The sequence below is a fragment of the Heteronotia binoei genome, chromosome 11 (assembly GCF_032191835.1).
Source record: "Heteronotia binoei isolate CCM8104 ecotype False Entrance Well chromosome 11, APGP_CSIRO_Hbin_v1, whole genome shotgun sequence".
In the NCBI taxonomy this organism is placed as follows: domain Eukaryota; kingdom Metazoa; phylum Chordata; class Lepidosauria; order Squamata; family Gekkonidae; genus Heteronotia; species Heteronotia binoei.
In genome coordinates this window covers 67,250,371-67,276,131 of record NC_083233.1, presented here as the reverse complement: position 1 = coordinate 67,276,131, position 25,761 = coordinate 67,250,371, and positions in this window count along the sequence as shown.

Below are 25,761 nucleotides of genomic sequence, written 5' to 3'. Positions count from 1 at the left end.
TTTTCACCTAGCTCTGGCAGCAAATACATGCAGGCTATTCTATTGGTCTGTAACCTTACGCTAGCTAAGACATCAGTATGCATAAACAGTTAATTATCTCATGACTTCAGGGAGGGAACTTGCAAAAACCCAACATGCTGTCCTTAACCAAACATGGAGCATCTCTGCCTTGCCTCTCATTTCCCTAAAGTCCCTTCTTTGGGGACACCTAGGTAGTGGTGCACAAACTGACAGCCCACTTTGATATCCTTCAGGGTCATCAAGTTCTCTTGTGCCCTGTGCAATAATATCTGTTTGCCTATCACTAATTTCCCTACACATGATGATGTTCAACAGGGGTGGCCAAACTGTGGCTTGGGAGCTCTTTCACACATATTATGTGGCTCCCAGAGGTTGAGGCTTACTCTTGAGTAAGCGTGCATAGCATTGGGACCTCATTCAGTCTCTGAGTGCTGAATGCTAGGTAAGCAACTATTTCAACTCTGTGTGAGGCAGGGAAAGAGGGGAAAATAGGCAGGCTTCCACGCCATGTTCCCTCTAAGCTGCAGAGTGTTGTGAGCACAAATTCTTCTTTGTGAGCTCCTGGCATTGAAGATGTAAGCACATAAGGTGGCTGCACCACCAAGTCCAATAGTAATAGTTTTAACAAAAACGTGTGTGTGGTATTTGCTCATGTACTGTGGCTCTCAAACATCTGACATTTATTCTTTGCGGCTCTTCCATCGAGCAAGTTAGGTCACCCCAGGTATTCAACTTGTAACCAGTGCAAAGCGCTGGGTGGGAACCCCATTCATATGTAACTCTTGCTTAGGAGCGTCAATCCCCAGTTGGGGGCAGGGGATCCCCCAGTTTGGAGGCTTTCCCTCTGCTTCAGGGTCGTCAGAAATTTAGGGGGGCAGGGAAACGTCTGCTGGGCACTCCATTATCCTCTCTAGAGATCGATTTCCGTAGAGTATAATGGAGAATTGATCTGTGAGTATCTGAGGCTCGGGGGGGGGGGCTGCTTTTTGAGGTAGAGGCACCAAATTTTCAGCACCTCTCCTCAAAACACCCCCCAACTTTCAAAAGATTGGACAAGGGGGTCCAATTCTATGAGCTCCAAGAGAAAGTGCCCTGTCCTTCATTATTTCCAAATGGAGGGAAAGCATTTAAAAGACATCTGGTCCCTTTGAATGTGATTGCCAGAACTCCCTTTGGAGTTCAATCATGCTTGTCACACCCTTGCTCCTGGCTCCACCCCCAAAGTCCCCAGATATTTCTTTAGTCAGACCTGGCAACTGTATTCTTGTGCTTCCTTACTTGTACAGCCAAGGTCATCAGTCAACACTCAGTTGTCTATTTCCTTTGCAGACCTGGTGTGTAGTTCCCTCCCGGGGTCTCTCCATGCCGCAAACAGGGAGACACCTACTGGCTATCTGCCACACTGCAATCAAACATCTGCTTTCGGAGCTCAAACTGTGATCTGAAGTTCAGTGCCCACAACATCTTAGAATGATTCAGAGCAGGTGTTCCCGCTCACTTCAAGAGTGGCACGTTTTCAAAGGAAAGGAAATCAGTGTGGAGTTAGCATGCACAGCTCGGCAGGACGAGAGATTAAAAACAACACCGCAGCAGGCCTTTCATACCACATCAATGTGCTTTTGAAAAGGCCCTGTAGGTGAAAGCTAACTCCATTACAGCGTGAAGTGGATCCTTCATCTACCTGCTCCAGATGAAAAGATCCAACAGTTTCCAAATCTTTCAGCCATGGAGGAAATAATGCCCCGCAAACCCACAGATTAGCACCGTAGTCATGCTGTTAATTATGGGTCATTTAGTTCCGTTAATCAATAGGCAGACTCCTTTAACCAACTAATTACGCTGAAGTGCTTCCATTCTGAACTGAGTTCACTGCTGGTTGTTAAAAGAGAAGGGGTAATACTTTACTGTGTAATACAAACCCCAGTCCCACGGCTTATGCAAATGCTAGAGTCCAATGTACAGAAAAAAAACAGAATGGCAATAGAGGGAACAATGTCCCACGCAGCCACCCAAAGACAGCCGGTTTGATGTAGTGGTTAAGTGTGAGGACTCTTATCTAGGAGAACCGGGTTCGATTCACCATTCCTCCACTTGCACCTGGTGGAATGGCCTTGGGTCAGCCATAGCTCTGGCAGAGGTTGTCCTTGAAAGGGCAGCTGGTGTGAGAGTCCTCTCGGTCCCACCCACCTCAGAGGGTGTTTGTTGTGAGGGAGGAAGATAAAAGAGATTGTGAGCTGCTCTGAGACTCTAAGATTCGGAGTGGAGGGTGGGATATAAATCCAATATCTTCTTCCTAATTCTCCTCCTCCTTCTCCTCCTCCTTCTTCTTCGCATTGCATCAACATTTTGCTGGTGCTCCAGTACTGTAATAGGAAGTGGGAATGGTTGTGCAAGCCACAGGCACTGATGTTCCCTCTAAGCAGAGTTAGTGTGAGCTAGCTCACAGTTCTTTAGTCTCTGGCTCACATATTTTTGTCCTAGCTCAGGAGAAATGAGCTCAACTGCGGGGTGACATGATAGAGGTTTACAAGATTATGCATGGGATGGAGAAAGGAGAGAAAGAAGTCCTTTTCTCCCTTTCTCACAATACAAGAACTCGTGGGCATTCAATGAAATTGCTGAGCAGTCGGGTTAGAACAGATAAAAGGAAGTACTTCTTCACCCAAAGGGTGATTAACATGTGGATTTCACTGCCACAGGAAGTGGCGGCTACAAGCATAGACAGCTTCAAGAGGAGATTGGATAAAAATATGGAGCAGAGGTCCATCAGTGGCTATTTGCCACAGTATATTATTGGAACTGTATGGGGCAGTGATGCTCTGTATTCTTGGTGCTTGGGGGAGGGAGGCAAAGTAGAAGGGTTTCTAGATCCACTTGTGAACCTTTTGATGGCACTTGGGCGTTTTTTTTGTTTTGTTTTTTGGCCACTGTGTGACACAGAGTGTTGGACTGGATGGGCCATTGGCCTGATCCAACATGGCTTCTCTTATGTTCTTAAATGGCCCCAGAGCAAACTAATTTATACCGTAGCTCACAACTTTAATGCCAGTAGCTCATGAAAATCTTTGCTCACAGGACTCCATAGCTTAGAGGGAGTCTTGGGTGGGCAGATTCCTCCTAGGCCATCGATATCCTGAGCTATTGAGCAGGCTTGTAGTCAGGGTGGATGTACTGCCCCTCTTGGAGCACTACTTTGCTCCATCTACGATTTTTCAGAAAAAACAGTCATTAGTGCCCAATGGTGCAGAGTGGTAAACTGCAATACTGCAGTCCAAGCTCTGCTTACAAGTTGCAACCTGAGTTCAATCCCGGCAGAAACTGGGTTTTCAGGTAGCCGGCCCAAGGTTGACTCAGCCTTCCATCCTTCCAAGGCTGGTAAAATGAGTACCCAGCTTGCTGAGGGCGAAAGCGTAGATAGCTGGGGAAGGCAATGGCAAACCACCCCGTAAAAAGTCTGCCGTGAAATTGTCGAGATGTGATGTCACCCCAGAGTCGGAAGCAACTAGTGCTTGCACAGGGGACTACCTTTACTTTTTAGTGCCATGACAGCTTCCATTTGAAGAACAAGAGTTCTTTTGACAAGGGAGGGAGGAATTAACTAGGGATTACAGGAAGAGTCAAAATTGAAATCCTGATCCATCCTCCCAAATCTCCCTCTCGGGGATCCTCTAACTCCTTTACAAGCTAGCACAAGCTGATTTTTGCTTTTTCCTCCTTTATGCTGCCCTCAACATCCCATCCCTTTTAATACACGTTTAGTCCTCATCTCCCCCCTCCCCGAGTTTTTTTTCCTTTTGGTTAATTTATGAAGACATTTAGAATATAGGGCTGCCAACCTGGCAAAAAAAAAAAACGTTCAGGATCACTATCATTCTTATCATGTTTTGGTTTTTTTGCAGAAACACACAGGAACACAGTTCTGGCTGACTTGGGGTCAGGGTGTGGCCTAATATGCAAATGAGTTCCTGCTGGGCTTTTTCTACAAAAAAGTCCTGTGTGAAACAATGGTGGTGTCAGGGGGTGTGGCCTAATATGCAAATGAGTTCTTGCTGGGCTTTTTCTACCAAAAAAAGCCCTGATTCTCATGCCTTAAGTGATCCCAGAGAGGAACTCCCATCAACTCAGAGCAGTCCTACCCTTGTGCAGCCTACAAGACACTTCTTTCTCAACCAGTCTACAAACCAGAAGCTAGCTTAACTTGAGACTGCAGCATCAGTGTGTACAGTGGAGAGGTAGACATTGGTCTGCCACTCGTCCACCTGTGGTGGAAAACCTCCCTCCCCTGCCCACTCTCAGACTATTGAGCAGCAGGAGAAAAAAAGGAAGGAAGTGATGTTGCAGATGCAGTGACAGATGTTGCAGATCCAGTGATGTTGCAGAACCAGTCACCATGTCCACAACAGCCTAGGCACTTCCCCAATCTCTACAGCCTATGTTGTATGGGGGATTCCTACTGTGTCACTGGCGCAGTGATGTCACCTGTAGGTGACATCACCAGGGCTTCTTTTTTGTAGCATTAACTCCTTTGCATATTAAGCCACACATCCCTGATGTAGCCAATCCTCCTGGAGCTTACAGGGCCTACTGCAAGCTCTCGGAGGACTGACTACATCAGGGAGGTGTGGCTAATATGCAAAGGAGTTCCTGCTACAAAAAAGAAGCCCTGGATATCACCATGTCAGCAGCACTCTAGCTGCTAATCTTCCACCTCTAAATCTCCTGAGGGGTTGCAAGCATGGGGCAGTGGAGGCAGTGTTTATGTAGCAAAGGGTTGGACACTTCTCATTTGAATAATCCATTTGGACCCCTCCCCTCCCCACTACATCCATGATGAAGCTAAATGACAGTGGTCTGCCAATATCTTTCAGGCCCGCCTCAAACACATACAAAATAGTTGGGCTTATGAAGGCACAGTTGATTTTTTTTTCTTTGCTTCTCTCCATTTTTTTCAGAGTCCTCGCTGTTAATTTGGTAGTCCCTCCTTGCAAGCAAAGGCTGGCCCTGAGGAGGACGATCAGTAAAACATAACGGCTGGCTATGCCTACAGACTAACCACTAGAGCCCGGTCGTCTCAGGAGACACAATTAACAGCTCCAACAGAGAAGAAGCCTGAAGCCGCTCAGTGAACAATCTGTTGCTGAGGCAGTCGAGTAACCAAGACCAGAAAAGGTCATGCTGAGAGATGCAATCCTGACAAAACAACTTGCCTAAATACCTTTTGTAGCTTCACTATCTGCCCATGGTAACTGCTTATCCCCTAAGAGCTAAATACTCACGAGAACTCCCACAGGCAACCTAGGTGGTGACCACACCTGGTGACCGCACTATTGACAAGTGCCCTGCAGCTTCCCACTGTAGCTGCTGACTTGGCTGGGTGCCTGAGAACCAATGGCTGGCTGTTCATCACCATCATAACCCGCTATGATAGCTTGCTTCCTTCTATTAATCACTCAGGCATCTAATCTTCTTTAAATACCTTCCCTACCTGGAGTAAACAGGTGCTAAGAAAGATCTACGGAGTCTATTAATTATACTAATGGTTGGCATTCTAGTTAAAGGATAACAAGTACGCAGCTTCCCTTTGTCGGTGATAATCCCTCGTGTATGCATGCGCAGACACACCAGATCCTGTTTCTTCAGAACTAAAAAATGAAAACATGAAAAGCTGCCTTAGAGTGAGTCAGGCTAATGGTGGACCCAAGTCAGTGTAGACTACTGCTCTGGCTGGCAGCAGTAGGGATGCCAGTTTCAGGTTGAGAAATACCTGGAGATTTGGGGGATGGAGTCTGAGGAGGGTGAGCTTTGGGGAAGGGAAGGAGTTCGGGGGGAATATAGTAGGGTTGCCAGGTCTTACCTGGCTCCTGACAGTGTATCTTAAAGGGGTTTTTTCCCCCAAATTCTAGAGTGTCCCCCTGAAATATGCCCAGCATGATAACATCACTTCCAGGGGACGTCATCCAGCAAGAAATTTGCATATTAGGCCACACCCCCTGGCATCGCCATTGTTTTGAACAGGTTTTTTTGAAGGAAAAGCCCAGCAGGAGTTCATTTGCATATTAGGCCACACCTCTAACACCGAGCCAGCCGGAACTGCATTCCTGCGCATCCCTGCTCAAAAAGAGCCCTGACATCATCACACCGGCTACGTCACAGCGCTCCGGTGCTCTTCAAGGGCAGGGCTCTCTCACCAGTCAGTTCCTTGGTGGAGGGCTAGAGGCCCCAAAATTGGGGATAACCCTCCCCTCGCTTCATTTTCATGTGCCTCATTTGCCATCCCTAAGGAAACTTGCTCCAACCACCCAGCTTCCGATATGCTCTCACCCACCATGGGCCTTGGTTCTGAACACGCTGTCCTTTTTGCAGGCTGCAGCGAAGCATCTTCTCAGGATCATAGATTGCTATTGCTTTCCAGACAGCAGTCTCCCCTGGTTATGCATCGAAGGTCTGTTAACAAGGCATGCATGCCTTTTTGAGTTGGAAACATCATTTTAAGCTGGATACTTGGCCACAGTCTAGGATGGTTTGCTTTGAGCTTTATCTACCAAACACAACAGGCCTACAACTGCACATAGCAAGAAATTTCTGCGATAATATCCATGCCATAGGTTTTTTTTTTCCCTACCGTGAAGAGGATAAATCTGTCATGCATTTGAAAGCAATTGACAGTGCCTTTTATTACCTCGCTGTGCTTCAAAACAACAGCTCAATTTACATTCTGCCCTCCGGCAGTACGACTCACAGCTCAGCTGAATAAAAAAAAAAAACCTAAAAAAAGTAGAGCTGACAATACGGATTTAAGTAGCAGTTGACCTTATGGGGTTTTATTTATATTGCTGTGAATGTGCACGGTAATTCAGCCTATTTTTTTAATGTATTTATTTATGCAAAGTGCTGTTTCATACAGGCTGTGTTGACATGGATGTCTGTAATCTTCAAGCAAGGTGAATTCACTCAATCCACCACAGGAAGGTGGGATGCCCATAAATAAGACACACCACCTCTTTTTTTTCTTTGGACACCTTCAAAAGTCACTCCTATCGGCCCATAGCTAGGTGTCCCATAGTCTCTCCAACAAGGGAACACGGATGCAATCCAGGGCAAAACTGGTCATCATTCTGATAGGCTGGATGCAAAAGAAGAACCACGGTTCAGTGGTCAACCATACAGTGTGTAATAAAGTATTGATCTCCTGACAAGGTCCAGATTAAAGAACTCAGGTGCTTAGAAAGACCATTCTGTGCCTGGCCCCCTGGAGAGATGCTGCCAATCAGAATAAACAATACTGGGGAGGCTGCAAATTTCACCAGACACATTCGACTGCCAAACCTGTTTTGCTTGAAAGTGGCTATCAGGTGTGAGCCGATCTCAGTCTGTTGGGTTCATGCTGAGTGGCTTCAAAGGCCTGCCAAACCAGCTTGCATTGCCATACCCAGAAACAGATGCATGAACAACCAGTCATCGAATAATCGGGTCTCTGTTTGCAACCAGCAAACAGGACACAGGCTGAACCAGCAGTCATTCATCTAACGTTAAGTATGATTTGATAAGATGATTTACTAGGTTTGATTTGATATAATAGCCTGGGATGGTTATTTGGTGCCAACAGACAAGAAAGCAGAACTGTTGGATTGGTGTATAGCCTTGACTGCCGGGAACAAGTCCTTGACAGTTACGGCTTTGGTGTCTCAGTGCAATTTGTATTCCTGGTATTATTATCCTTGTTCATTAATGGTTTACAATTATTTCACTGGATCTTAGCCTTCATTATTTAATAACCATATGTTGTACTTTTAATTGTGAGTTAATTAACACCCATTGATTTTCTTTAAACATTCAGTATTATATGTGTAGTGGAATGTTCCAGGCCCGCAAGTGGAAGAGGATCACAGGGAGACAGCTCTAATCTTGTCTCCCTGGGCAACGCTGATATGAACCAACTGAAAAGGGAAGAGTACTTGGAATGTGACCTTGATAAGAGGTAACACTGAGGTCTGAGAATGGAATTAGTTCAAAAGACTTTTGGCTGGCATGGAAAAAAGGGGAGCCGTTATTTTGTAACCTATAATTGTCTGGTAACTTTCCCTTCATTTCAATCTGGTAGTGCAAATGCATGCTATTAATGTTTGTTGCAAGCCTCATCGTTAATTTTCGAACCAACATTAAAACCAATGGTTTGTGTGAACCATCATTAAAAGTTTCTTTCGAACCAACCTAAAGAGCCTCATGATTGAACATGGGCAAAATCTTACATTGATGATGTATCATAGCCTTCTTCCTACAGGTTGTTTCCTGGTCATGTGGTCAAAAACTTAGCTGCCTCCATCTCAAACAGATACAGGAAAGCGCTGAAATTCTTCATTTCAAAGGGAAATAATTGTCCTGAGTGTCCAAGTTACTCGGTTGTAGAGTGAGTGCAAAGAGTCACAGTGATACTCCTAGCCTGAACGCCAGAATGCAAGACAGTACTTAGCAGTGTTTACCTGCTCCAATAATTCTCATCCCAGGGTAGAACTCTGCAGATAAACTCCAACCTTCATTAGGCAGGCATAGAATTATGTGGGTTAACAAAGTAATACTCCCCATTTTCTTTTTGCATTTTAAAAGTGGCTGGAGACCTATAAAACCCCTCTGAATCTTATTAAAAGTCTCCGGCAATCATTTTTCATTCCGCAACCCAGTTGAGCTGAACTAATAAATTAACATGTTATCTGCATGGATATCCATTATAGCTTCAAAAGGAATGTTATTAGAGGCATGAAAACTAGCAAGGCAAGTCTCAAGGGCCAGGCAAGCAAACATAAGTCTGAGGTTGGGGGTTTGGGAGGCTCAGCCTTGATTGGTTTATTCAAATCAGTTTCTGCTAATACTATCCACCAATGGGTGGGAGGTACTTATAAGGATACAGCTAGCCAATGCAGACTTATAAATTCCTTGGTTGGAAAGGATAAGCAGGTGCTATTAATACCTCCAGGGTCGGTTTCTGTTTTGTTTCTTAAGCAGGGGGAGGACTAGGCAAGGCTACCCTTCAATGCCTCCACTAAGCATGACATTCTATCATGCATGTGAATGCAGAGGGAGGGAGGGAGACTCCTGGACGGGGAAGTACGACTCTTTTATCATGTTAAATCCCCATTGGAAGATTTGAGGAGTGGTCCATCCCCACTGGTGGACCTCCTGATGGCACCTGGGTTTTTTGGCAACTGTGTGACACAGAGTGTTGACCTGATCCAACATGGTTTCTCTTATGTTCTTATAGATGGAACTCTCTGTCTGGGGCAAGTGATGCTCTCTATTCTTGGTGCTTGTGGGGGGGCACAGTAGGAGGACTTCCAGTGTCCTGGCCCCACTGGTGGACCTCCTGATGGCACTTGGGTTTTTTGGCAACTGTGTGACATAGAGTGTTGGACTGGATGAGCCATTGGCCTGATCCAACATGGCTTCTCTTATGTTTCTGGTCCCTCTACATCAGGAGTGGCCAAACTGCAGCCTGGGAGCCACATGTGACTCTTTCACACACATTGTGTGGCTCTCGAAGCCCCCACTGCCCTGTCAGCCGAGTTGGAAAAGGCATTTCTCTCTTTAAATCATTTCTCCAAGTCAAGCTAGCTGGCAGCTTGGAGAATGCATTTAAAGTTAAAGTTGCTTTCTTTCTACCTCTCCCTCTCTCCTTCCTCCCCCATCTTCCTTCCTTCCTTCCTTCCTTCCTTCCTTCCTTCCTTCCTTCCTTCCTTCCTTCCTTCCTTCCTTCCTTCCTTCCTTCCTTCCTTCCTTCCTTCCTTCCTTCCTTCCAACTCTCAAACATCTGACATTTATTCCATGTGGTTAAACAAGTTTGGCCACCCCTGCTCTACATGTTTTCCCCAAAATGAAATTATCCACCAGTGGGTGGGAGGTACTTACAGGGATACAGCTAGCCAACATAGTCTTATAAATTATAAACTGATTCCGCATTGAGCAGGGGGTTGGACTAGATGGCCTGTATGCTCTGAGGGAGCTGTGACTGCCCCAAGGTCACTCAGCAGTTGCATGTAGAAGGGTGTTACTTCCTGCATGAATCCAATGATGTGGCCTAGGCTGCTTTCTTTCCACTGGTAATTCCCTCCCCCATCCCCGCCAATTGCCAGGAGGTACCTGGCAATCCTATTACATCCTGATAGACAAGGTAAAAACAAGAACAAATCGCCATGAATAGCTGCAGCCTGAAATGCAACATGGACCACAAAGCAGCATATGCCTCCATCAATTCATCTATTTATCGATCATCATGCCCTCTTGGCTTATTTGTTCTTATTATAAGGAACATTGTGGTTTATTTGCTATATTTATAATGTTGCATTTATAATCTACTTTTCCACCAGACTGGTAATCAAAGCAGATTACTGTTATAATCCATCACAATATAAAATACAAATAACAGCAAACAGTGCTGTCATGGTGGCAACATGCATAACTTTGCCTGACCAGTGGAGTCGTACTGCTTTCTCTCCTGCAGGCCGCCTGTTGCAGTGCACTCTTTCCTTTGCTGATGCCTTCCCTCCTTCTGGCAAAAGATTCAGGGAGTGATCTCCAGGGTGGTTTATTTGGATAAGGTGATAGGTTGTAGCCACTGGGATGCCCCCAAAAAATGAGCTGGGAACTAACAGGATGGAGAAAGGATGAAATATTGCCCTGTTGAGAAATCCTCTTTTCTTCATGCCTCTTGGACAACACTAAGGTATAAATCAAACTCTTATTATTATTTTTCTCCTCCTCCTTCTTCTTCTCCTTCTCCTCCTTCTCCTCCTCTTCCTTCTTCTTCTCGTCGTCCTCCTCTTCCTCTTCCTCTTCTTCTTCCTCCTCCTCCTCTTCCTCTTCTTCAATACCCATCAAAAGGAGCTTAGAAAAATGTTACTCCTTGACACCAACGCAGGTCTGGGATAAAGGTCCCCAGGATAAATCCAATCCAAAGAGTTTGGATCACCTTGCTTCTATATCTGGAGTTTTACCATGTGCAGTAACTGATTGCTTTGGGGGAAGAAGATATAGCTGCCTGCCAGCCTCCTTCCCCACCTCTTCTTACTTCCCCGCTATCCTTGTTTTTGTTGGATGCATCCTTCACAGAGGCACAGACCTCCTTTGAGTGCTACTGCGAGTTCAGATCCCTCCTGGCGGGGGATTGGGACGCCTGTGCTTTTATTTTAGCAGCACTGTCGCACTTCAGATCAGCTACATGCACTGTATGTATGGTCAGGCTGTTAGCAAGTCGTTGGGGAGCCCCAAGCTGGGTAGCTCCCGATGCATGCCTCTTAGAAGCGCAACACGTTGATGATAGATCCAAGCGGGCAGCCGTGTTGGTCTGAAGCAGTTGAACAAAGCAGGAGTCAAGGGGCACCTTTAAGACCCACCAAGTTGTATTTAGAACATAAGCTTTCGTGTGCTCTTAAGCACACTTCATCAGACGAGGAAGGCATCAGCTGGATTCCTCGTCTGATGAAGTGTGCTTAAGAGCACATGAAAGCTTACATTCCAAATAAAAATTGGTTGGTCTTAAAGGTGCCCCTTGACTCCTGCTTTGTTCAAACGCATTGATGAGATCGACTTGCCTCTCCAAAGGCACGTGTCATACAGGTGCATTCATGGGGAAATTAGCGTTGCTCGCAGCTTCTTCTCAAGCGCGCGGTCGGTAGCAAGCCCGTTTGACGCCACGTAATCTGCGAGACGGCCCTGAAGCGAACAGCCCTGTTCTTTTAACACGATTGCAGTTCGTTTCAATGTAGCCCGTGGATGAGAGGTTCTCAATGGATTATGCGCTAAGAGGCCAAATGTTGGCTTATTTGGTAAAAATTGATTAAATTTGTCAGGTGAATAAAATCCTTTATTGAATTTACCTAGTCAAATGTAAGTCTGTGTATTTCTGGTTTCTCATTAGAGCGCTGCAGAAATTTGTCAGAAGTCATTAAGTGTATCCTAAGTGAAACATCAGGAACAATTCGGCCAAACCACAGCGGAGACCCTCCCCCGAGGAAAAAAAAAAAACCACTCTGCCTGCAAACCCGGCTGCCTCAAGCTATTTGCTGCCCTAGATGAAAATTAATTTTGCCGTTTCCTCCCTCTTGATGTAGCTGCATGTGATGTGGGGAACTAGGTTTCCTGTTCCAGAGTTTTTCTGATTAGAAACCCTTTTTCCTGTCCCACATATTGGAAGGGGCTAGATTAGGAAAACTGACCATGAGTGGAATGATGCATCTGCATCCACCCATGCACTCCAGACCTTCAGAACAACAGTGTTTAAACCAGTAGAAAAGGTGTGTTTTGTGGGTGGTAAAGTGTCAACCCCATAGAATTTTCAAAGTAAGAGACTGAGAGAGGTTGTTTTTGCCATTGCCTGCCTCTGCATAACAACACTGAGATTTCCTGTTGGTCTCCCATTCAAGTACTAACCAGGATCGATCCTATTTAGCTCCCAAGAGCAGGCTAGCCTCGTCCACCGAGGTCACTGCATTCTCTCTCTAGGCTTTTTTTCTGCATGCAGAACACATGGTCTATTACTGATCCAAATTCTGGCCCATCTATATCAGCCCTGCCTACTCACAATGACCATAGCTCATCCATTGTCAACTCAGGACTGCCTACTCCAAATGGCTACAACTCACCAGGGTCTCAGAAAGACAAAGAAATCTTTGCCACTACCACACTATATTGTCAAACCCCTCACCATTCAGCTATCAACACCAGATCTCTTGGTAAATAGTCTTTACTGAAATACTGGCTTCCATACGGCAAGATGGTTCTTGCAAAAACTGATTATGGTGGGCACCTGCCCTATACTTATAGTCTTTATTTTAACCGTTATACATTTGAACATAATGGTGCCAAGCTAGCAAGCAAGCCTCCCCTCCCACCACAAATCGGTTCCCATACCCCCTTCTGTAGGTGCACACATAATCATCAGGAGACAGGGCTGTGACCTTGACTGTCTGAGATCAGGCAGAAATATGCTTCATTCAGTTACGACAAAGATAATGTTGCGTTGCAAGCAGAGGCAACTTTAGCTCACAGAATAGAACTACAACCGTGGCAAGAAGCACTGTTGACATATATTTCCAATTTATCTTGTATTTGCTTTTATGCTTCTGGAGAGATCGTGCTGTCCCCTATATGGAAATACTGCTGTCTCTCTGTTGTTTTGTTTTGTCTCTTGAAAAAATTGTAATAAATAATATTCTTAATAAACTTTAGCATGGGAAAAAAATTTTTTGCCAACGTATGCTACTAGAGGCCCTTTAGCTGTAGATGCCAAGGACCCAACCTGGGACTTTCTGGCACAAAGCATTTGGTCTGCCACAGCTTCTCATGAAAAGGCCATGAACTGTTAGCACTGCAAACTGACCACTGATCAAACCCTATACACTGAGTCTCTATACTGAGCCACTTTCAGAGATGACCTACATATCCAGGCAGGATATTTAGCCTTAGCAACTGGGGAAAACATTAGAGGTTACCCTGGAACCCCTGCAGTTTTGACTACTGGGTTGAGTTTGGCTACTACAACATAAACACCACCTGGATTTAGGCTGACTTTAGGCTTCTTCTGATTGAAGTGGGGAATCAGGAGGAGGGTTTGTAAAATAATAACAGAATAAAATAAAAATAAAAAGATGCACTGCCAGGAGGGACAAGAGCATAAATATTTCAAGTAAGTTACTATGCCTGGAAGCAAATATTTGCATTCATAAAGATTTCTAATCATTACATTCAAGGCACCTCTCTCTCTCTCTCTCTCTCTCTCTCCCCCTCCCTCTCCTCCGCTGTCCCCTTTCTGCTTGCTGAATGCAGGTGACATGCTGCGCTGAGGGAATTCATTTCAGTTGCCCCAATCTGATTTCTAATTATGATGCAGCACGCACAATTATGCATTTCCTATGAGACGCTCATTATATATCACATATGAATACACTGCAATCAGGCACATTTGTTGCTCAGGGTGTGGGAGGTTGCAGACTTAGCATGCATGTACAACCTTATTCGTGACATCTTTAGTGCCCTCTCCCACATACATACATCAGCTTATTCAATGCACTGGGAAACCTACAGCACAGCAATGTGTTTCCTTGCATGAAGCAGAACATGGGAACAGATTTCACAGAGGGGCATGAGGATTGCCAAATCTTAATCTGAAGGTGCTACAGAGCCCTTGAATGAAGCAAAGTCCAATTCAGGGGTGTTAAACATGTGGCCCAAGGGCCAGATCAGGCTACCAGAGAGTTCCTATCAGGCCTGTCATCTGCTTCCTTCTCTCTCTCTTGCTTCCTTCTGTATCACAGCTTGCTTTGCCAGACTTGCTCAATCACACAAGAGCTATAGAGCAAAGCCTCTATTTTCTCCATTGGCTGGCCAGTACATGAAGCATCTTATGTACAAAAGCTGACAATACCCAGCCATTTCATGTTTTCCTCTGGGTCTTAGGCTCAAAGCATTGACCATGAGATTTCTGTAATGAATGTCAATAAATCCACAGTGGATTTGCAACTTGCACACACAAACTTGAACAACACCTGAACTGCATACTCAAGATTGCTACAGCCCAGACATTGCCTCCAGATTGTGATGCAATAATTCAGAGCAAAAGGTGTTATCAGAGACTGTTAAATTTAAAAAAATTGCAAGAGTGCTCATCTTTTAAGCATCTTTTAAGTTTTTTTTTAAAAAAATCTTTAATTGTGTTTGTCTGTGTCCTTTATAAAGTTTATATCTCTGCTACCAGGCACTACATTTTATGGCACACATGGCCCAGCCCAACAAGGTCTCATTTATGTCAGATCCAGCCCTCATGAGTTTGACACCCCTAGTCCAATGCATCAGCTTCTCTGGCTCTTCTCACTCTCCCTATGTCAGTTCTCCTCTCCCACCTGCTGAAGCAAGCAAGACTCCAGCCACTCCCCTGTCTCAAGGACTTGCAACCTATGACTTTAGAATCAAATGAGGCTCAGTACAAAACAAATCAGATATGGCTCTTGGGGATAAAAAATGGGAAGGGGGGAAGCTTTCCTTTCTTTTCATCCGACAAGAGCTCTATGATGCATGGCTCTTGAGCAGTGAGAACCGTGTGTGCTTCCATGAAGAATTTAGAGGAAGACTATCTTGGAAGGAAAGGAAAGGTCCCCTGTGCAAGCACCATCGTTTCTGACTCTGCGGTGACGTTGCTTCCACAACGTTTTCACTGCAGACTTTTTACGGGGTGGTTTGCCATTGCCTTCCCCAGTCATCTACACTTTCCCCCCAGCAAGCTGGGTCCTCCTTTGACCAACCTCGGAAGGCTGGAAGGCTGAGTTAACCTTGAGCTGGCTACCTGAAAACCCAGCTTCTGCCGGGGATCGAACTCAGATCGTGAGCAGAGCTTAGGACTGCAGTACTGCAGCTTTAACACTCTGCGCCACGGGGCTCATCTTTCTTGGAAAGTGCATTGCAAATGACATTTGACCAATATCAGAACAAATTTTGCTATTCAGAGGTTATTTTCCTTTTCGGTAGGTATTACATTGATAATCTTGCAAGTGTTTAAAACAAAAGTCAAGGCCCAGCTATTATTCTGAGCCTCAGTTTGGATTCAGGCTTTTAAACCTTCTCTTGAACTCATCTCAATGGCCCTTCTGGCTCTTTTTTGAGAATCTAGTTACGCAGCCTCACCCACTTGGACTAGTGATGGATTGACGCAAATTTCAACCATAGTTTGGTCTGCGGCACTCAGCTTCAGGCGGTCTCTCACTCTATCCAACTCCTGCTCCACTATGGTGAGTTGCCTTCCATCTAACTCCTATTCCAGCTCTTGGAGTTGGAGAATAGACAAGAAAATTGCCAATCTGAGTTTTTGTATGACTTATTTATTGGTTCTGGAGTTAAGCTCTGTTCAGTAGTTATAGGAAGGCTTGAAAATCTGAACTGTCAGGTGCTTGGAGCTGATGCTAAACAAGTCTGCTCACCTACTTGTCTGGATTTGGTACCATCATTTGGTACCCTTTTCTCACATTAAATATTTATCCTTTCTCGCAGTTTCTGCTTATCGTAGGTTATTCTCCTTAGCCCATTTGAATGTGCTTCCTTTGGCAGAGCTAATTGGTAGATTTAAAAGAATCCAATGGTAGGGATGCCAGTCTCCAGTTGGGACCTGGGGATCCTCCAGAATTACAGTTCATCTCCAAACTGCAGAGAACAGTTCCTGCGGAGAAAATGGACCCTATGGCATTGTACCCCACTGGGGTTCCTGTCTTCCCCAAATCTCCAGGAGCTTCCCAACCTGGATCTGGCAACTCAATCCTCCCCCAGGGGTGGAATTCTAGCAAGAGCTCCTTTGCATATTAGGCTGTACCCCCTGATGTAGCCAATCCTCCAAGAGCTTTCAGGGCTCTTCTTCTACTGTAAGCTCCAGGAGGATTGGCTACATCAAGGGTGTGTGGCCTAATATGCAAAGCAGCTCCTGCTAGAATTCCACCCCTGCCCTCCCCATCCTCTGCTGTTGGCCAAGTGGGACCTGGTAACCCTAGCAAGCAGATGCTCTGTCTTCTGTCACATAGGTATTTTTTTTAGATGCCACTTTGAACCAACATTTATTTATTTTTCATTTAAAACATTTCTACCCAACCTTATCACCATGGGCTCAAGACAGCATGTATAGACAGCTGACTGCTTACTATGGTCTGTCAACCCTTGCCAACATTTTCAATAAAAGTTTTCTGTTTGTCTTGAAATTTACCCAACATTATATACAATTTGATCGCTCAGGTTGTTGAATCTATTACACATTTTCTGTTTCCCTGAAAGATGTATGCTGAGCAAAGAGCTAATACATTAGCTCTTATTTCCAGCCTGCTCTGTGGATTAATGTCTGTTAAAATCTCCTTTCAGGGTCTGACAAGAGGACTACAGAAACAGCGATACATTTTTTCACACAGGCACTAAAACACTGTGAACAAATCCTGAAACTATCTTAACTGACTAGGTTCTGAGGACTTTGGTCTTATTCTTGTTGCAGGCAAACTGATCCTTTAGCTAACTTTCAAAATGTACTAGTTCCCCCCATTGTTCATCTTTTGATTTTGAATTGTGTTTATGTGCATATGGCGTGTGACTGAACGTCTGTATCGGGCCCAGTCTGACTAAGTTCTACAAGTCGTTGTGCTTTATGGACTATTTTATTGAGAATAAACTGAGAATTTAGAGGGAAGATGGGATAAAAATGTAATAAACAATAGGTTCCATCTTCAGAACATCATGCAGGGAGGATTTAAGAAACAGTTTTTTATGCCACTGAATGAATACTATGAGCCACCCTCAAGGGAAGAAGGCATTCGGGGTTTGAGAGGGCAGGCTAGGGCCTCTCTTGTTTTCAGAACAGTTAACTCCAAGCCCCAGGCTTTGAGAGCCTGCATAGATTCCTGAGGGATGATACTCTTTCACAGAGAAAAAGACTTATGATGGCTGCCATGTTGCTTTTATCAATGCACTGGAAAATGGGCCCAATGACAGCTGTGGGGAGCAAAGCTGAGAGCAACACAGAAGGATTAAGCAAGCACAAGCAGCTCAAGCCTGTTTGGCAGGTTACTTTCAAATAATACAGGATGTCATACATGCACTCTGTCTAGGGTTGCCAGCCCAGGAATGGCAAATGCGTGGAGATTCAATGGGCAGTGCCTGGGTACAGTAACCATACAGACCAAGAAAATACCCAGAGCACCATGGAGGATGTGATGTCACTTCCAGGCGATGCTCTAGGAATCCATACAATCTCTATGGTCTTTACCATAGATCTCTATGGTCTTTACCATAAAGAATGGGAACATTTCTAGATCATCACTCCAAAAACTATTTCCCCCCATTTTACTCTCACTCCTCAAATCATTCAGGGCAGGGGATGGGGACCATGAGCTGGAAAACGGGAAGCCTAGCTTTCTTATACTGTTTGATAGGAGTCCAGGCTTCCATACTCCACTGCCTAGTTTACCTGTGCTCCACAGCCAATTGTTTAAATGAAGACTGAACAGTCCAATCCGTCTGTTAGTTATTTCAAAAAACCAAAAAGGATCGGGTGCGTGTGGCTTCATCTACATCTATGACTTACAATCATAGAGCTGGAAAGTGGCCTCCAGGGTCATCTAGTTCAACCCCCTGGACAATGCAGGAAATTCACAAATACCTTCCCCCCCACCAGGCTGGCCCTGCCACTAGGCAATTGCCTAGGGTGCCAGCCTTCTGGGGGCACCAAACTGAGTGCCTCCTATGTGGCTTGGTGATGTTATCAGTGCAGGGGGAGGCGCCAGAATTTAGCCTTGCCTAGGGTGCCAGAGAGTCTAGGGTCAGCCCTGCCCCCCTCCACACACACCCAGTGACCCAGTGTTCCCTCTAAGCTGAGTTATTGTGAGCTAGCTCACCGTTTTTTAGCCTCCAGCTCACACATGTTTATCTTAGCTCAAGAAGGATGGCCCCAGAGCAAACTAGTTTGTGCAATAGCCAAACTGCTCACTCACAACTTTAATGCCAGCAGCTCACAAAGTAGAATTCTTGCTCACAAGACTCCACAGCTTAAAGGGAGCATTGCCTGTGACCCCTGCTCCATGCCCAGAAGTTGATTTCTACCCTCTGTGACGCAGCCATTGACATCAATTAATCAACTCAAGTATAGGATCACTGCTTTCAAAATTACACATCTCCCCTAAACTCCAGTGAAAATAAAACCCCATCTAGTGGCAACTCCTAGGAGGGCTGAATCCAGAAGGAAGCAGTAGACAAGTGCACCTTTAAGACCAACTAAGTTTTATTCTGAATGTAAGCTTTCATGTGCTCTTAAGCTGACTTCATCAGTCATGGTCTTAAAGGTGTACTTGTCTACTGCTTTGCTCTATTGCTTCAGACCAACATGGCTGCCTACTGGGATGAATCCAGAAGGGTTTGGAAGAGGTGAGTCCATCCAATGAGAAAGCAAGAGTCAATAGCAGAGGTCGTCCTCTTGACAGGCATGGACTACATTGAACAGTAAGCAGCAACATTTCACTTTCCAGCAAGGTTATAGCAAGGCTTGGCAGCACTCAGGGACCATTCCCTGCAGTTGCCAACAACTTGCTCCAACAAGTTCCAGAGTCAAGCTCATCCATATATATCTCCCATCCTCCCTGCTACCTATCCCTCTTTCTGAAGCACGGAGATCCTTAAAGGAGAAGTCTCTTTGCTGGACTCTTAACATTCCCACTGTTCCAGTTCTAGACAGGTTTACCGTGTATGGCTGCTGAGCTGGAGGCAGGAGAATGCAAAGCTATCAGTTCCTCAAGGAATTCTGCTTCAAGGCACTGGGGTCACGAAACGGCATTTGTAAGAGGGACAGTATTAGGGGTGCTTTGCAACCCGTGCCATCAAGTGGCCCAAGGGGCTTCCATAGGGTTGCCAAGTCTAACTCAGATAATATCTGGGGACTTTGGGTGTGGGGCCGGGAGACTTTGGGGGTGAAGCCAGGAGACTTTCCCTAAAATAAATAAATAAAAACACAGCAGTGCAGTTCCCCTGAATACAGTCTTCATTTCCTCACCCAAGCAGCTGCAAATCATCTCTCTCTCTCTCTCTCTCTCTCTCTCTCACACACACACACACACACACAGAAGCAAAAATAAAAAAGTTTGCAGTCCCACACTCATGTGGTCTCATTGGGGCAATTTTCTCACCAGATGCTGAACAGATGTAACACAGGAAAACCAAAGGTTCAAGTACCCTTTACTATGCAAACGACCTCTGAAAAGCTTGTACAACAAATGGAGGGTCTGGGCTACTTTCACAGCTACTGGGAGCAGCCACATTGTTCTGCCTGCTCACCCTGCTCCCATTCAGCCTTAAAGACACAGACACACCATCCAAAAAAGGAAGCCTTTGCAAGCTTTCTCCTAGCGTTCTGAAGGGGAAAGGCACATGGTAGCTGTGAGGGCGGGAGAACCCCCTCTGGGACCTGGGGATTGGCAAGCCTAGGCTTCCAGGGTGTTGCTCAAGGGTAGAGTGATGACGTCACATAGGTGCTCACCGCATTTAAATTCCAGATGTGTGCAGCAGCATCACATTTCATATGTGTGAAACCACATCTCACCTACTGCAGTTCATCACATAATAAACTTTCCAGCAGTTCAGGCACCACTGTGGAGACCCAAACTCAATTCCTGGCTAACGCTCCATCTTTTTCTTACAGTGGCATTTTTATCCACCAAGATAAATTCAGAATTCAAATTCCATTTCAAAGCTTCTCAGACTTCATAAGAACGGAAGGAGGGCACAGATTTATGCCTGTCTTCAGAGGATTTTAGTACACAGCTCAGAACCAATGGGTCTTAATAAAAGAGTGACTTATGGAGTCGATGGCTTCAAGCAGCTGCAAAAACTTAGCAGCAATCACTGAGCTGGATCCTACACCAAGACACGCACACACACACACAGCCCTTCTTATAGCCTTTGCTCATGGCAAGGCAAGTCCAGTTCTCTGTGGATAACAGCAACTGAGAGATTATTGCAGCCTCCCACTTTAAACAATAGCTTGCAGCTGCTGACCCAAAAGTGTCCAAACTACAATGGAACTTCCAGACATACTTGCATGTAACATGATTAGCAGGCGTTGTTTAATAGAAAAATAGGTGGTGGAGCTCATTAGCACAATTCATTAGCGTATGCCGCCTCCCCAGCCAAAAGCAACCCAATGCAAGAAAGGAGAGCCCCAGGTGAGTGAGACCTGCTTGGGCTGGCTAGAGATCCAGCCAGCCCAAACAGATTTCGCTCGCCTGGGGCTCTCCTGGGCCACCCTCCCCCCACAGTCAAAAGGCCAGCAAGCCATCCACTGCCCAGGGGTTAATGAGGGCTGCAGGGAGCATCGCAAAGCCCCTGGTGGCTGGCTGGCTGGCTGCACACTCTCCTAATCCAGGGATTGTTATGCAGCTGCACCTACTATTCAATGGACAAGGTAGGTGGGGAGGAAGAGGGGGAACCATCAGAAAGATTCAGGAGCTGCACTCCTGTGAGTTCCTACTAAATCTGAGGCTGATGATTAGCCCTTGTTAGAAATGCAAACATAGGAAGCATCTACCACTAAGGAAGTATGCAACTGGGAATATAAGCACATTCAGAGCTGACTGACAAGGGGGAGATCCTGTCAGGTCTGGGACTATCTTCAATACAAGCAGACCTCTCTTGTTGCAGAATAGATTAACTTTATTGAAAGACAGAGTTCCATGTCAGATCTGGCTCACTTGGGATGCAGCAGATCTTTATACCTTTACAGAGCCGTTACAGAGTCTGCCATATGCACCAGGCAAAAAAGCGATACAAAATAGTTCTCATCAGCCCTTCTGAACCAGACAATAAGCAGTTCAAGCTGTCTTTCTGTAAAGTGATAAGGTGGCCTTGAAGTATAGGCACATAGTCCCTTCACAGGGTAGAGTGGTTACTTACGTTGTTGCACAGAAATAGCTAAGCAGGTTCATCAGCACTCCCAAAGTCCCAGAGCAAGAGCACAATACTGTCAGAGCATCTGTGAAACAGTAGAGAGTCACAGAAAATGGCAAAGCACTTGACAGACACTAGGACTTAAAATAGAGAAACACACGGCCCTTCGGAAGTATTAAAATGGCCATTGACTTTGGAGAACTTTCGGAAAACTCTGCCCAACATGCAACAGCCATATCTGCACAAATCCATGACAATAGCCACAGTGCCCTGTCCAAAACCACACTGAACAGATGTATATTCCAGCGTCAGGAATGAAGCTTTTGCAGTTCAGAAGCAAGAGGTATTGATATAAATGCAAAAGCCGGTGATTATTTATGTACCTTAAATAATGTTCTTCCAAGGAAACAAAAGGGATGTCCCCCCACAAAAAACACTTGTGCCTACTTCCACTAACCCCAGCAACGTGTCTCTCACCATTTCTCTCTACCCTGATTATGTTTATTAAAGAAAACGAGTGATGTAGCATTGCTGAGTTCCCACTATCACCACCTTTCCTCTTCATTGGTTAGTGAGAACTTGGTAGGTAACGATGTCAGATATCACATACCATCTTTTATATCGTACAGGGTATACACAAGGCTGCCTTTTTGTTTGGCAGCCATAATTCTTCTGTAACACTTAATTCCACCCTAAATGGAAACTCAGAAGGGTGGAAGGAAACAGAAGAAGGGTCAGAAGGGCAGATGTCATAGGAGGTGGTGGCAGCTACAAGCATAGATAGCTTCAAGAGGGGATTGGATAAACCTATGGAGCAGAAGTCCATCAGTAGCTGTTAGCCACAAGGTATTGATGGAACCCTTTGTCTAGGGCAGTGATGCTCTGTATTCTTGGTGCTTGGGGGGCAACAGTGGGAGGGCTTCTAGTGTCCTGGCCCCACTGAGGGACCTCCTGATGGCACCTGGGTTTGAGGTGTTTTTGGCCACTGTGTGACAAAGTGTTGGACTGGATATGCCATTGGCCTGATCTAACATGGCTTCTCTTAAGTTCTCATGCAAATCCTTGCATTTGTTTTAGTGAGTAATAAAGGGTTTAAGTCAAAGGCTTCACAGTAGAGGTGAGTTTTCAGTTGAGTTTTGAAAGATCAGAAATACATGGTGTCAAGTAATAGGTGAACTTAGAATGCATTAGTGTGAGGGTTTGGGGAGGGGAATGTCAGGAGGGTCTTTCTGAGCCTTTCCCACAAAATCTTAAAAACAACAAGTGCACTGGGAGAACTGCCCGGTCCTCTCTGCCAATCCTCTCTCCTTCCAAGCAAATTTATAATTTCAAACGGGGAGGGTGACCAGAGACAGGGAGAGCTTTTTGCAGATCCCTAAAGTTCCCCGTTCTATGTTGGGAAATTCCTGGAGATTTGGGATGAGGGTAGGGCTTGCAAATCCCCAGGTGAAACTGAAGCAAAACCAGTAGGCTCCATGTAGCACACTTGTTAAAGATGTATTATTCAAAATCTTCAAACACTAATGACAACTCTCCAATAGCAATTTTAGAGATTTTATTCCACTTTTAACAATTTATCAACGTGGCATCAAACAAGTATGCACTTCAGGCAGAAGAAATACATTAACAGCAATTTTATTCAAACATACATATTCTCCCAACCATTAGGCAATATTGAGCCATAACTCTTCTGAAGAAATGTCCGCTATTTCCAAACAGTCAACCTGTACAGCACAGCAGCAGGCAAAACCAGTTTAATGTCCTGTTTCGCTCAGCAGCTTTTTCCCGGCTTCTCAAACTTCAATATTAGAATCACTTCTCACTCTCTTACAAAGCTGTAACAATGACTTATCCATTAAACAGCTCGGGGGGGGGGGGGGGGCGGGTGTTTTTTGAGATAAAGGAACCAAATTGCTAGTATAGCATCCAATGCCTCTCCTCAAAATACTCTCCAAGTTTCAAAAAGATGAAACCAGGGGGTCCAATTTTATGAGCCCCAAAAGAAGGTGCCCCTATCCTTCAGTATTTCCAATGGAGTGAAGGCATTTAAAAGGTGTGCAGTCCCTTTATATGTGATGGCCAGAACTCCCTTTGGAGTTCAATTATGCATGTCACAACCTTGCTCCTGGCTCCACTCCCAAAGTCTCCTGGCTCCAAACCCCCCAGATTTTTCTTGAATTGGACCTGGCACCCCTAAACCCAAGAGCCAGTTTGGTGTAGTGGTTAAGTGCACGGACTCTTATCTGGAAGAACCAGGTTTGATTCCCCACTCCTCCACTTGCAGCTGCTGGGATGGCCTTGGGTCAGCCATAGCTCTCGTGGAGGTTGTCCTTGAAATGGCAGCTTGTGGGAGAGCTCTCTTAGCCCCACCTGCCTCACAGGGTGTCTGTTGTGGGGGGAGGAGATAAAGGAGATTGTAAGCCGCTCTGAGACTCTGATTCAGAGAGAAGGCCAGGGTATAAATCTACGGTCTTTTTCTTCTTCTAGATGAGGAACCTAAGGAAGGGAGGGTTTAGGAAAGGGAGGAACCTGAGCAGAGTATAATCCCATAAACTGCACCCTCCAAAGCTGCCATTTTCTCCAGGCAAACTGATCCAGAAATGAAATTCTTGGAGTTCTCCAGGCTCCACCTGGAGATTGATACAGTTTTTTCCACTGCATGTTCAGGAACTGGTATATTATATAGTCTAAGGAGAAATGTGCTTATGGTCAGGGCTTTTGTTGTTGTTGTTGCAGGAGCTCCTTTGCATATTAGGCCACACAGCCGATGCAGCCAGTCCACCTACAGTAGGCCCTGTAGGAAGAGCCTTGTAAACTCTTGGAGTATTGGCTACATAAGAGGGGTGTAGCCTAATATTCAAAGGAGTTCCTGCTGCAGGAAAAAAAAAAGCCCTGGCTATGGTCATGGAGTCTCAAGTTCAAATCTTGCTTCTGCCATAAACATGACATGATTATTTATGTAAAGTGGTTTTGAACACTGAAAAAACTCTGTAAATGCTAATTATCATTATCATTCTGTGGCAGGCTACTTAGATCTTACCATTTTTTCATGTTTCCCAGGGGCTGCAAGAGAGAATCTTTACATGGCTCAGGGTGGTAATTTCTTATTTGAACTACACAGTCATTAACTTCTTTCCCCATCTCTACCATATTTTGTAAGCCCGCTGAAACCATCCAGTTAGTTCAGCATTAGCAATATGCAAATGATTCCAAAAATCTAGTTCATTTATTCTAGATAATATCTCCGGTGGGGGGGGGGGGCGCTTAGGGGGAATACTGGTGAGGGGAGGAACCTGATAGCGACTGTTCCCTTTTGTGTCAATCACAACTCCTTGGCTTTGCTACCATGGTTACCACTTTGTTAATTTCATCTCTGTTTAATAGAAAACAATAACAAAACACCTTTGAAATGTTTGAAGTGCTGAAATGTCATCTCCGCGGCATATGAAAGGAAAGATGAATGCCTGTCTTTCTCTGGGAATAAAATGCCAGTCTAGGAAACTAAGAGCAAGTAGAGGGAAGGGGGGAACTTTTCTACCCACATATGATGTTGATGTCTTATTTTTTTTCCCCTCATCTCTGCTTTCTAACACAAGATAATTCATAAGAAGGCCCAGGGTCAAAAAAAATGCATGGAATCCAATCAGATGTCTATCCATATTGTGGAACTCCCTGCTGCAGAACCATTCTTTCTTTTCTCTCCACCCCCCCCTACACACATTATAGATATGACAAATTAACAGATGTTCAAGTGCAGGGGCAGTGTTCCCTTCATTATCAGGTGCTGGAGGGGAAATGAAATAATTTCCTTCACTAACTCCAGGCTTTATGGGGGTGGCCAGCAGTCAGAACAAAAGACAAGCCAGTGCATCTAGTGTAAAAAGAGGTTCAGCCTTGGCCCAAGGAAATCTGTATTCAGGTTCCTGATTGCATTTGAACTTGTCTCTGAACTTAACATGTTTATAGCCTAAAGGTAAAGGCAGTCCCCTGTGCAGGCACCAGTCATTTCCGACTCTGGGGCAATGTTGCTTTCACAGCAGACTTTTTATGGGGTGGTTTGGCATTGCCTTCCACAGTCATCTACACTCCCTCCCACCCCCAGCAAGCTGGGTCCTCATTTTACTGACCTCAGAAGGATAGAAGGCTGAGTCAACCTTGAGCCGGCTACTTGAACCCAGCTTCCGCTAGGATCAAACTCAGGTAGCGAGCAGAGAGCTCGGACTGCAGTACTGCAACTTACCACTCTGCGCCACGGGGCTGGTTTATAGCCTAGTCATCCTCTAAAGAGCTCAGGGCTGT